Consider the following 13,698-nt stretch of genomic DNA (forward strand, 5'->3'; position numbering starts at 1 on the left):
CTGACCTTGATATAGAGCTTTAAGATTACAAAGCACTTTGCATGTTACTCTGATTTGATCCACATGACACATCTTCTATGTGGAGTACTCTAGGTAAAACTGTCTCCATTTTACAGACGAGGAAACTGTATCTAAGAGAAGTGAAGGGACCTGTGTTCTCACAGTTTGTAAGTGTCAGAGGCTAGAGTCAGAAGTGGGAAAATTCTAGAATGAATCAGAAAGAGATGGTCAGTGAACATCTAGTAAAGGAAGCAGTGATTACACAGAACCAGCATGGCTTCGTCAAGGACAAATTCTGCTAGCCATCTTTTTTTTTTTGACAGTTACCAAGTTGACAGATGAGAAGAATCTTTTGATAAGGTTTACCTAGGTTTTAAAAGCTTCTGCTAAATATAGATTTAGAGGAGGGAGGCACTGAAGAGGTCATTTAGGCCTACTCTCTCATTTTACAGATAGGGAAATTGAGGTAGGAGTGACTTGTCCAGAGTCACATAGCTAGATAACATTTGAGGAGGCATTTAAATTTTCACTATTTGTAATCACTAGTCACTTATCAATTAGTAATCACTTAATCAATTAGTAATCATTTAGTAAACATTATTCTTGTATACTAGATGGAGAGATATGGACTAAAAAATAATATAAGTATTTGAATTTAGAACTGGTTGAATGATTAGTTGAGGAGTAGTCATTAATGGTTCAATGTCCATTTGGCCGGAGGTCTCAGGTGGAATGACCCAAAAGTCTATGCTTAGCCCTATGTTTTAGCTTTTCTTTTTAACTTTTTTTTTAAATCAATGTCTGGGCATGGTGGTGCATCCCTTTAGTTCTTGCTGCTGGGGAGACAGGCTGGTGGACCTCTTGAGTTCAGAAGTTCTAAGCTATAGTAGGGCTAAAGGTAATCAGGCGCCTGCAGTGTGGTCACCAATATAGTGAACCTCCAGGAGCAGGGGGGCTACCAGGCTGCCTAAGGAGGGAGAGAAACGGCCCAGGTTAGAAAAATGGAGCCGGTTAAAGCTTCTGTGTTGACCAGCATTTGCATGGAGCCTAAGAATGGCTGCTGCATTTCTAGCGTGAGTAAGATTGGGAGACCCAATCTCAAAAAAAAGAAAGTTTTTAATCAGTGATTTGGATAAAGGTATAGCTGGCATGCTTATCAAATTGGAAGATGACATAAAGCTTTAAAGGATAGCCAATACCCTGGATAATAGATGACAGATAACTGACCATCCAAAATGCTTTTGATAGGCTAGGACATTAGGCTGTGTCTAATTAGATGAAATGCAACCGGGATAAATGTAAAGTCTTATACTTGGATTTGAAAACCCAGCTTTGTAAGCACAAATGGAGGGGAGGCATAGTTAGAAAGCAATTTTGTCTGGAAAAGATCTGGGGGTTTTAGTGGATCACAAGCTCAGTATAAGTCAGTAGTATGATGTGGTAGCCCAAAAAACTAATGTGATGTTGGGCTGCATTGAGAGGCAAACTTTCAGGAATAAGGAGCAAAGAGTCCTTCTTTATCTTCCCTGGGTCTGAGCACATCTGAAGCATTGTGTTTAGTACATGCTACAGTATTTCCCCATTAGATTATAGGGCAGCTAGGTGGCACAGTGTATAGAGAACTGGGCCTGAAATAGGAAGACTCATCTTCCTGGGTTCATATTTGGCCTCAGACATTTACCAGCTGTGTGACCCTAGGCAAGTCACTTACATTCACTCTGTTTGCCTCAGTTTCCTCATCTTTAAAGTGAGCTGGAGACAGAAATGGCAAATCATTCCAGCATCTCTGGCCAAAAAAACCCCAAATGGGGTCACAAAGAGTCGGAAGTGATTGAAATAACTGAACAACAAATTAGATGGTAAGCTTCTTGAGGGCAGGGACTGTCTACCTTTCTTGTATTTTTATCCCCAGCACTTAGCATTGTGCTTGTCACGTAATAGACGCTTGGTAAATATTTATTGACCGACTAATAAGATGGAGAGCATTCCAAACCAGGACAGCCATTATGGTGAAGGGCCTTGAGTCCACTTCACATGAGGATCAGTTGTTGTTTTTACTCACGCCCTGGGCTTGGAATCAGGAAAACATGAGAAAGAAATGGGGAATATTCCATCAGGAGAAGCAGGTCCTTCAGGAAGGTCCTGAGAGGTCTCTTCAAGTATTTGTGGAAAGGGAATTACATTTGTTCTGTTTGGCCTCAGGTTGGGTAGAATCAGGAGCGAGGGGTGGAAACAGCCACAAGGCGTATTTTGATCTCATCAGGAAAAAAACTTCCTAGCAATTTAGAGCTTGGGAATGGGCTAACTGAGAAGGTAGTGCCTTCCTCTTGATCAGAGCTCTTTAAGCAGAGGTTGGAGGACAATTTATTGTCTGTCAATCAACAGTCATCAAGCATTTATTTATTTATTTAGGCAATTGGGGTTAAGTGACTTGCCCAGGGCCACACAGCTAGTACCCGTCAAGTGTTTGGTCTGAGGCCTGATTCGAAACTCAGGTCCTCCTGACTTCAAGGCCCCTGTTCTATATCATCAAACATTTATTAAGCACTTATTCAGTGCCAGTCACTGTACTAAGCAGTGGTAGGTAATACAAGCCATGAGGTAGGAAATAAAGCATCTTTAATTGAAATAACAAGGCAGCAAACCTGCCACCCTAGGGGCTGCCTCGTGGATTTTCCAACCAAAGAGAGCCATGAAAAAATTTTTATAGTTTTAGGACAAGAGGAGGAGGAGGCAGAATGAGATAGCAAGGCCTGGTCATGAGACCCCAGTGGCTCTAGGCAGTGCAGGCAAGGAAAGCCACTTCATTGTGGCTACTTTGCCCTTCATGCCATGAATACTAATGGAAGGGGGCAGAAACATTAGAAGCTAAGACCCAGCTTGAGCTGGGCTCCTCCACAAGGCAACATTGCTGGTGAGTGGAGGACCAAGGGTGTGGTTCAGCTCAACCTAATTAAGAGTGAATATCTTAAGAGTAGGAAGGTAAGGACATTACTGAAATTCTGACATTGTCGTGATGACTAAGAGGTCGCCACTAAGAGGCAGTCTACATTACAATCAGTATTAAAATTTTCTGTCATTACATTAACAGTTATATTAACAGTTTTGTCACCAATATAAACAGAAAAATAGTTCTTACCCTCAAGGAACTTACCTTCTAATGTAAGAATACATGTTAGATGTAAGGTATAAGAATGTACAGCTAGGTGATGCAGTGAATAGAGAGCCCTGGGCCTGGAGTCGGGAAGATTTGAGTTCAAATGTGACCTCAGATACTTGCCAGCTATATGACCCTGGGCAAGTCATAACCTCTGTTTGCTTCAGTTTTCTCGTCTGTAAAATAGGGATCATAATAACACCTACTTGCAGGGTTGTTGTGAGGATCAAATGAGATAATTGTAAAGTGCTTAGCACAGGGTCTGGAACATAATAAGTGCTGTAAAATATTTATTATGATTATGGTTATTAATGAGGCAAGGCGACATTTAAAAAGAGGCTGAAGGGGCAGGGTAGAGAATTGAAGGTACCCAGAGGGGAGGCATAGTAGAGGAAATCTGGGCTGTAGCCTGGAAAGACTGTTGTCTATGTTATAGTGGGGATTTCTTTGGAGTATGGGTTAGACTACAGCTCTAAAATGCTGAGATCCTCCAACCAAGCTCTCCACCATACTCATTAATGACTCTAGGGCACTGATACATTTTGTTTTGACGTCACAGATGCTTCCTTATAAACATCCAAACAAACCTTCTTACAAAGTACATTCCTGGAAGCATAGTAAGTTTATAGAATGTTAGGAGAAAGGAAGGATGTGCCTTTTAAGTCTGCACTAACATCCACCTGCCATTGTAACTGACATGAGTTTTGGTGGCTTTTATTTACTTTTGCGGTCATCCTGTATGCTGGTCTTTTGGCTCTGCTTCCTTCACTCTGCAATTCTGAGTAAATCTTTGACTCTCCTCTACCTTTGTTCCCTTGCCTATTCCCTGCTGATCCCTGATTAATGTTCTTTCCCTATATTTCCCAAATTCCCCTTTCTCTCCCTCCCCTTGCTCCAATCTATATCTCCATCTACAATCAGCAATTTCTTCCCCCCCAACCTTTAAAGTCTTCTTCTTCTCCAACTAGCAGCATGGGCTCCTTCTCCTTCCCTCCTACCTTCACGGCTAAGCTGTATCTTTTGGCCCATTGGGCAAGTCACTTTCAGTTTTCTCATCTTTCTAAGGAGGATAATAATGCTAACAATGGCTAGCTTATAGGGTTTGTTGTGAGGATCAAATGAAATAATGTTGGGGGATGGGACTTTACAACCACAAGGTGCTCTATGAACTGTTATTTTGTTGTATTATTTGTCGTTCAGTCATTTCAGTTGTGTCTGACTCTGTGACCCCATTTGGGATTTTCTTGGTTATTATTATTTTTTAGGTTTTTGAAGGGGAGGAAGGGAGAGGTTTTTTGGGTTCATGAGTGTATTGGTGTGGGGGATTTCTGGAAAGAAAGTTCCCCCCTCTACCAACTATTCTGCAGTTTACACCCTTAGGGAGTGACCTGGGCCACTGAAAGTTTTAGTGACATGCTTGGGGTCACACAGACCATATACGTGTGTGTGTGTGTATGTGTGTATACACACACACACATACATATATATGTACATCCGTCTTTCTGACTCCGAGCCACCTATCTACCAAATACCACATGCCACCTCTCTGCAAATGTTATTATTTTAGTGCCTCATATGCCATACAGTCAGTGATTTCTTTTTCACGTCTAACCCAAAATATTTCTGCTGTGGTGTAGTGGGTAGAGCTCCAGATTTGGAGTCAGGAAGACCTCAGTTTAAACCCTGCTTCAAATGCTTACTTTCTGTGTGATCCTGGAAGAGTCACTTAACCCCTTTGTGCCTTAGTTTCCTCATTTGTAAAATAAGAATAATAATAGCACCTTCCTCCTAGGGCTGTTGTAAGGATCAAATTAGGTACTAAATATATAGCATTTTGCAAACCTTCTGTCTCTCTCTCTATATTAGCCATCATCATCATCATTCCAGTGACTCATATGCCTTAGATTCAGTAACTTCTTCATGGCCTACCCAAAACATTCCTGATGTGGTATATAGTGGATAGAGTGCTAAATTTGGACTCAGGAAGACCTGAGTTCAAGTTCTGACCCAGACACTTACTAGTTATGTTATCCTGAGCAACTCATTTAACTAAACCTCAGTTTCCTCATCTTTAAAATAGGGATAATAATAGCACTAATCTCGCAGTGTCATTGTGAAGATTAAATGGGATAATGTATGTGAAGTGTTTAGCATACTGTCTGGCACGTGATTAATACTATAAGATTTTTTTAAAGTATTATTATTAGTAGTAGTATGGTAAAAATAAACTTTATATAGTTACATTATATAAATGTGAGCTATATTATTATAACATCTTAAACTCTTTTCATATTGTCCTCTTCTTGGTAGAAGTTGAGAACAACTCTTTGGTCACAGTATCCCTTCAGGGACTTGAAATATAGAGGGAAGGGAAATTTCTTATTCCTCTTTGCTTGTGGGTGCCCTATTCCAGCCACCCACGTAACAGGAAGTACTTGGGAAGACTTGTGTTTATGTTGTCTTTACACATCTAGTCAGGGTGAACTGAGCCTGGCTGTTCAGTCTCTGACATCATTAATCTTGCCCTGAAGGTTAGTGTTAGAGATAGTCCCTATGTCTGGCCCTCACTCTAAAGATATGTAAACTGGGCCCGGGATCCAGGAGACTTATAGGCTTAATGTGCAGGTATTATAGCTAAACACTGAGTTTCAGCAACTAGTGAATCATGATGGAGAGAATTTCCCCTCACTAGGCCTTGGGCTCAGATCAGGAGGTACTGGTTGGTTCTTGGCTCTGTGCATCTGGTTCATTGTTCCCCCTGAGGAGGGGCCAGGAAACAAATTGTAAACCACCACATAACTGACTTTAAAGCTGGAAATACAAAAAATCTGAGAAGATAACAAATATGGAGGTTTGGAACCCTTCAGATTGCTAGAGAAAATGGAATGGAGATAAAAGACTAGATGACAGAGAGACATAGAATGTAATTTTTATGATCGGAAAAGGATGAATTTACTATTTCTGCCATTTGATTATGAGGTTTTTATGACCTAATATATGGTCAATTTTTGTGTAGGTGCCATGTACCACTGCGGAAAAAGGTATATTCTTTTCTATCTCCATTCAGTTTTCTCCAGAGGTCTATCATATCTAATTTTTATAAAATTCTATTCATCTCCTTAACTTCTTTCTTATTTATTTTGTGGTTAGATTTATCTAGTTCTTTTTTTGTGTGTGTGTGATTTATCTAGTTCTGAGAGAGGAAAGTTGAGTTCCTCCAATAGTATAGTTTTACCATCTATTTCCTTCTATAACTCATTTTACTTCTCCTTTAAGCATTTGGATGCTATACCACTTGGTTCATATATATATTTAGTATTGATGTTACTTCGTTGGAGAGACATAGGTAGAAATGAGGTAAGTGACAAGATAGATCGAAAGCCAGATACTAGAAAGAAACAAAGACAGAAAGAAAACAAATGAAAGAGAGACAGAGAGAGACTGAGAATGAAGACATAGGGAGATGGAGATTGAGAATGAGGGACAAGGAGAATGAAATGCAGAGTAGGAGAGGAATGCCGAGTAAACCTGAGTAAGGGATGGATGCAGAGAGAAGCAATAGGGACCGAATTATACAGAAAGGGACAGAAACTAAAATGGATTGAAGATGACTGAGACACTAATAGGCAATGAAGATCATAGAGAGGAAGAGAGATACAGAAAGAGAAAGAGGGGTAAGCAGAAAGAGTGAGTGAGGTCCTGTCACTATGAATTCTCCATGTTGGGTGGGGAATAATGGCTTCCTGTTGGTTTTTGGTGCTCCCTCCTTTGGATGACCTTGGGTTTAGCTCCAGCTTGGAAGGGGAGGGGATGGGAACACACATTTAATAAGTGCTTACTATGTGTCAGGCACTATGCTAAATGCTTTACAGATATTATTATCTCATTTGATCCTCACAACAACCCTGGGAGGTAGGTGCTATTATTATCTCCCTTTTACAGTTAAGGAAACTGAGACAGATTAAGATCAAGTGACTTGAGCAGGCTTACACAGCTAGTAAGTGTCAAAGGTGGATTTGACCTTAGAACTTCCTGTCTCCTGGCCCAGTGTTTTATCCTGCTATCCCACTGCCTCTTATTTCCACATCCTCAAGTGAATCCTCTGCAAGGGCTCACCTAATTTTTGTCGTTGTCTAGTCATGTTCAACTCTTCGTATCCCCCATTTGGGATTTTCTTGGCAAAGATATTAGAATGATTTGCGATTTCCTTCTTCAGCTCATTTTACAGATGAGGAAACTGAGGCCTAACAGAATGATATGACTTGCCCAAAGTCATGTAGATTAATAAATGGCAGAACTGAGATTCAAGCACAGGTCCTCTGACTCAAAATTCCATGCTTTTTCCAAAGAAAAGCCCAGGTAGCGCTGTATCTGGGCTTCTTCAGTCCTGGCTCCCTTTCTGCCTGGGAACAAAAGATTAGAGAAGGGGTTAAGAAATCACTCCTTTCCATCTCTCTTTTATGCACATGAGGAAACAGAAGATCAGTGAGTAGAAGAGACTTATCCACAGGTGGCAAATTTTTTAAAATCTCAGAGTTAGGAGAGACAGCTAAAGGTTGTCTAGTTATATTGACTCCTAGAATAATGATGAAGAGGCAATTTGATCTAGTAGACAGAGCACTGGTTTTGCAGACAGGTTTTAAATCTCACCTCTGACACTCATTAGCTATGTAACCCTGAGCAAATTACTTAATCTGTTTGTGACTCAGTTTCCTCACATTTAAAAAAGGTTTAGACATAGCAGTCTTTAAGGCCCCTTCCTAATCTAAGTCTATGATCCTACGGATACTACTGGTAAATTAAAATTAGAATCGAGACCTTCTAATTCCCTTTATTTTATTTAATTTTTGGAGGCAATCAGGGTTAAATGACTTGCCCAGGGTCACCAGCTAGTAAGTATCGAGTGACTAAAGTTGAATTTGAACTCAGGTCTTCCTGACTCCAGAGCTGGTACTCTATCCACTGCACTACCTAGCTGCCCCTCAGGTCTTTTAATTCATAATCCAGGACTCTCTTTTTCTCTCTTTTTTTTCCCTTTTTATAAAGCTACATTTATTTTGCTCCTTCCCGTGGCATCTTATTCTTTTTTAAAAATTTTTAATTAATTTATTTTGAATTATCAATAATCACTTCTGTAAGCTTCTGAATTTTAAACATGGCATCTTATTCTGTTGGCACCCTTCTCTTTTCCTTTCCCCTTTTCTCATGTAGTAATTCCCTGACAGCTCAGGGTCCCAATGCAGAGTCCTCATTCCATTCTCCTATCCTATTCCCTCTCCCTCTGCCTACCCAGTATCTCATCCTGCAGGATCTGATTAGTCTATAAGAGATTGACTAATAAACTAATTCTAGCTAAGACAAGCAATGAGGGAATCAGAGAACCACAGATGTAGAGTTAGAAGTGACCTCCGAGGCCATCTAGATGAACCCCTTCATTTTATAGTTGAGAAAATTGAGGCCTAAGGTGGTTAAGTGATTTGCCTAAGGTTATACAAGTAGTAAACCACATGTAAAAAATGGGGATAATAATAGCACCTATGTCACAGGGTTGTGGGGGGGTCAAATGGGATAATATTTGTGAAGCATTTTGCAAACATTAAAGACTTATATAAATCTTAGCTATTATTTCGTGCAAGTCTATCCATGTTTTTCTAAGATCATCAAGCTCATCATTTCTTATAGCACAGTAGTATTCCATCACAATCATATGTCACAACTTGTTCAGCTATTCCCCAAATGGTGGGCATCCCTGCAATTTCCAGTTCTTCGCCACCACAAAGAGTGCTGCTATAAATATTTTAGAATATAGGTTCTTTTTCTTTTTCTCTAATCATCTTTGGAAATAGATCTAGTAGTAGTATTGCTAAGTCAAAGGGCAGTTAATAACTCTTTGGGCATAATTCCAGATTGCTTTCCAAAATGATTGGATCAGTTCACAATTCCATCAACAATTCCACCAACAATGAATTAGTGTCCCAATTTTTCCACATGTAGTAACAAAAAGTTGTTTTAAGAACAACTTTGAGCAAAAAAGTAATTTTGACTATTATAAATACTCAAATTAACTACAAAGGACATATGAAGGAAGACATCATCTGCATCCAGAGAAAGAACTGATAAGTAGACATATGTATAGAATGATTTTGTGTGTGTGTGTGTGTGTATGTGTATGTATATACACATACACACACACACACATATATATATATATATTATATATATATATATATATATATATATATATATATACATATTTGTGTCTAATGGTAGCCATCTCTAGGGCAGGAGACAGGGGAAGAGAGGAAAAAAAAGGGAAAAAAGAAATTTGTATAATAACTTTATTATATATTTAAAAGGAATAGCAAGTTGTACATATTGATTTGTAGTTTCATGTGCAATCTTTTTTTTTATTATACTGTGTTGTAGAAATGCTTGTTTTATTCCATAAATTAAAAAAAATATATATGTATATGTGTGTGTGTGTGTGTGTGTGTGTGTGTTAGCTATTAGTAGGTATCTTTCCAATGAACTGTGCTGAACTTCTTAATGGTGACATTTGCCTTCTAATGACAAAGCTTTATGCCAGGGGAATGAATTTGTAATGGTGAAATGCCCATTTGGCAGGAGGTATCTGTCCTGAGGATATAGATGTCTTTGGGCAGGGGGCTTTGGGGTAGGTAGCTCTCAGGTCTAAACACAAGGCCCACATTGCCTAAAACTATAATAGGATCCTTTTTCCCCCCACTCCCCTCCACATACCCCTCTAGCCTGGACTCTTGGAGCCACTTACTACTTGTATGACCTTTGACATATGAGACTCTCTCTGGGTCTTAGTTCCTCATCTATGAAATGAGAAGTTTGGACAAGAGCTGACCTTTAAGATCCCTTCCAGCTCTAAATCTGTAACAGTATGATTCTACAGAAAATGCTGACAGTGGAGGTGGAGATGGGGACAAGAGAGAAGTGCAGCTGCCTAATCGCTACAGTGACCTAGGGCAAAGTTAGAGGAATTCAACCTTCATAGTCATTGCCCTGGGGAGGATTCTGGGATCCTTTAGAGCTAATATCCCCTTATCAGAGATCTACCTACTTGATGGCTCTGTAGAAACTGCCGAGTCAGCCAGGGCAGAAGGCAAGGCAGATGGTGTGCATTGTGGGGGGCCTGAAACAAGATGGGTGAGGGGAAGGGAAGAGGAAGAGTCAGTGGGAAGCCTTGGGGACTCTGGAATATCCTAGATTTAATTCCAAAATCTGTCTCAGAATTACTACTGTGAATTCAACCTCTTTGGAATTCAAATTCCTCACATGAGATCTTCCTCTCCCATCTTCTTCACCTTCTTTTTTTCCACTTTTGGTCTTCTTGTTTGTCTTTCTGTTCTCAAAGAGGACATTGATCTCTGGAAGGTGATGTCATGACTTGCAAGTGAATTGGATATAAGTGAGGTAGAGTGGTGCAAAGTCACCAGCCTCACTTTCTTCCCTGGAGCCATCTTGGGTCCAGGGGCAAGACATAGATCAGGAGAACTGCAGATGGCCTCAGATGCAGTGGGAGAACTTGTTCTTTTTAAGAGAAGGTCTTTCTTTCCTATGTCTCAGTTTGTCCAAGGCAACATTCACTCAGTGATTAAGGCTGGGTAAGAAATCAGGCAAAAAAAATGGCTTTTTTCCTAGTCAAAAAAAAAATCATTCTGGAAGGGGAAGATCATCAGTTTCTGGCCAAAACAGAAACAATTGCCATTTTTGCTCACTCTGAGCCATTAGAACCCAAACAAGGACCAAGGTAATCTTGGGCTGGGACCTATTGGTCAATCAATGAGAGTCAGAGTGATTTAGGTTTAAGGCATGGTTCTTAAAAAAAGAAATCTAGCCCATAAACCCCAAGATATCTTGTGAAGTTTCAACAATCAAAATTTATGTTCCCTTGGGTAGAGTAGCCACAGGTAAGGGTATGATTCCCTATATGAACAGAGGGAGATGGGGGGGGAGAGAAGGGAGAGGAGGGAGAGGAGCGTGGGGAAGGAAGGAAGGAAGGAAGGAAGGAAGGAAGGAAGGAAGGAAGGAAGGAAGGAAGGAAGGAAGGAAGGAAGGAAGAAGGAAGGAAGGAAGGAAAGAAGGAAGGAAGGAAGGAAGGAAGGAAGGAAGGAAGGAAGGAAGGGAAGAAGGAAGGAAGGAAGGAAGGAAGGAAGGAAGGAAGGAAGGAAGGAAGGAAGGAAGGAAGGAAGGAAGGAAGGAAGGAAGGAAGGAAGGAAGGAAGAAAAGAGCTATGTTGTTCAACTAGAACTGGCCTCCTTGCAATAAGGGAACCACTAGCCAAGATGATTTCTTAGGGTCCTTCCAGCTTTAATTTCCATTATCTTCTAAATGAGTTTTTAGTAAGAGATTTTATCTATCAGGTTCTCCATTACTCATAACCTGAAATGTCTGAAGTTAAGAGCTTGGGTATTTTACATTAGTGAAATGCTTTGCTTGGTTTGAACTTTAAAATGTGTTCTCATCCTTAATGCCTGGCCCAGCAAGAAATGAGGGCTTGGCACCTGCAAAGTAAAGCAAGCATGTCTTCTCCATGACAGTCTCTAAGGGCCATGTCTGGAGCTGGCTGTACGTGAATCATAATTACTCTGACATTGAATAATAGAGAGAAAGGTGATTTTGGGGTATAACTTGGGAGTAAGCAAGTTATTTCTGGAAAAGGTGACTCTTCCCAGAAGTACAGGACGCTGCACTGATAGAGAAGGAAAGAGCTTGACATGGCTGGTAAATACAGAATCTACCAACCTTGGGAAAACCCTGTCTCCCAGTGGTATTTGTCAAAATTGGGCTGAGCCTATAATTAGGTTGGGCTTGTGATTCCCTTGACTAACTGTCTCTGGGCTTCTATGGGACATTAGTAAAGGGCTGACTGCTTTTTTCTTGCTCTCTATTCACAGAATAATATAGTGGAAAGCTAGGCTAGGAGGTCAGATTAAGTGGGGTCTTAAGTCTGCTGCTTTAAGTTGTCATTTTGGACAAGTTAGTAGAAAGAAACCTTGAGGGGCAGTTGCCAACCATTAAGTATGATTCTGGCAGCGGTGGGAAACCTTCAGCCTCGAAGCCACATGTGGCCCTCTAGATCCTCAAGTATGACCCTTTTGACTAATCTAAGTTTTACAAAACAAACCCTTTATTAAAGGATTTGTTCTGTGAAGTTTGGATTCAGTCAAAGGGCTGCACTTGAGGATCCAGAGGGCTGCATGTGGCCTCGAGGCTGAAGGTTCCTCACTGCTAGCAGCTAATATGTGTGATAGACAAGGGTGGGCCATGAATGGGGGTGCTATTGGAGATGGGATTCTGGCCTCTTGCCCATGGCTATAGCCTTTATTTATAGATAGCCTTCACCATCTTATTGTCTTATTTACCAGATAACATCTGCTGGAAGAAAGAGTGAGGTGACCGCCATTTCTAGAATAAATCAGATAATTTGGTAACCACAACCTTTTTAGCGGGAATGAGAATATGTGGGAATAATTATCCTATGGGAAACCAGCACGTGGTGAACACTAGGGTGGTAGAAGAATTCCTGCTGGTCAGTAGAAGCTATTTGACCTTTTTTTTCTGATCTTAGAAGGTGGCATGTGGTGATCCACCCTAAATGGAGTCTACTGGCTCTTGCCTTTGATAGATAGATAATCTTGGGCTAGGCTTTAGTTTCACCAACTATAAAACTCGGGAGTTTCGCTAGATAAGATCTAAGGTGTTCCTTTAGGTATTTATGTTTTGTGATCTTTGTTTACCAAGGTCTATTAGATAGTATTTAATGGTAAGTCATTCTGATCTATATCTTGCCACTGGACCAGATGGCTCAGCAGGAGAGAGTGAGGCTGGTGACTTCGCACATCCCTGCCTCCACTAAATCCAATTCACTTGCAAGTCCTAACATCACCTTCTCAATGTCATGGTACTTTTTGAGAATGAAGGACAAGAGAAGGAGAGAGAGAGAGAGAGAGAGCCAAGGGAGCGAGAAGAGGAGAGGATGGGAGGGAGAGAGTTGCATAGAGAGCGGAAAGAGGGAGTGTGGGAACGAGGGAAGGAGAAGGACGGAGATAAAGAGTGAGTGAGAGGAGGAGGGGTGGTTATGAGATAAAGAGGAGAGGAGAAAGGGGGACCCAACTGGCCAGTTCCATTTAGGCAATGCAGCTCCTCTTCCTTCCTTCCTTCCATCCATCCATCCTTCCTTTCTTCCTTCCTTTTTTCTTTCTTTCCTTCCTTCCTTTCTTCCCCTCCTCCCTCTCCCTCCCTCATCTCACTCTGTCCACATAGGGAATTATACCCTTACCTGTAGCTACTCTGCCCAAGGGAATATAAATTTTGATTGCTGAAACCTTACAAGATATCTTGGGGTTTATGGGCTAGATTTCTTTTTTAAGGACCATGCCTTAAATCTAAATCACTCTGACTCTAACTGATTGGCCAACAATAGGTCCCAGCCCAAGCCTACGTTGGTCCTTGTTTGGGTTCTAATGGCTCAGAGTGAGCGAAAATAGCAATTATTTTTGTTTTGGTCA

Source organism: Phascolarctos cinereus, unplaced genomic scaffold, assembly GCF_003287225.1.
Source record: "Phascolarctos cinereus isolate Bilbo 61053 unplaced genomic scaffold, phaCin_HiC Scaffold_5;HRSCAF=322, whole genome shotgun sequence".
In the NCBI taxonomy this organism is placed as follows: domain Eukaryota; kingdom Metazoa; phylum Chordata; class Mammalia; order Diprotodontia; family Phascolarctidae; genus Phascolarctos; species Phascolarctos cinereus.